The following is a 238-nucleotide window of genomic DNA, read 5'->3' on the forward strand; positions in this document are numbered from 1 at the left end:
CTGCTCAGCCCAGCAGAGAGAGAGAGAGAGAGAGAGCGAGATTTCTGGTGTAGGGCTAAGGAAAGGCACCAGCCACCACATCAGAAAGAGGGGATGACCAAGGAGAGCTGGATAGGTGTCAATACAAGGGAGGATGAAGTCTACTTTTAGGAAACTGTCATCTGGGTACATCCCAAATCAAGCTAATGCAAGGGGCAGGTGGGCCTGGGAACTTGGGTTCTCTAGGAATGCGTGAGAG

This window comes from Dipodomys ordii, unplaced genomic scaffold (genome assembly GCF_000151885.1).
Source record: "Dipodomys ordii isolate 6190 unplaced genomic scaffold, Dord_2.0 Scaffold15, whole genome shotgun sequence".
NCBI lineage: Eukaryota > Metazoa > Chordata > Mammalia > Rodentia > Heteromyidae > Dipodomys > Dipodomys ordii.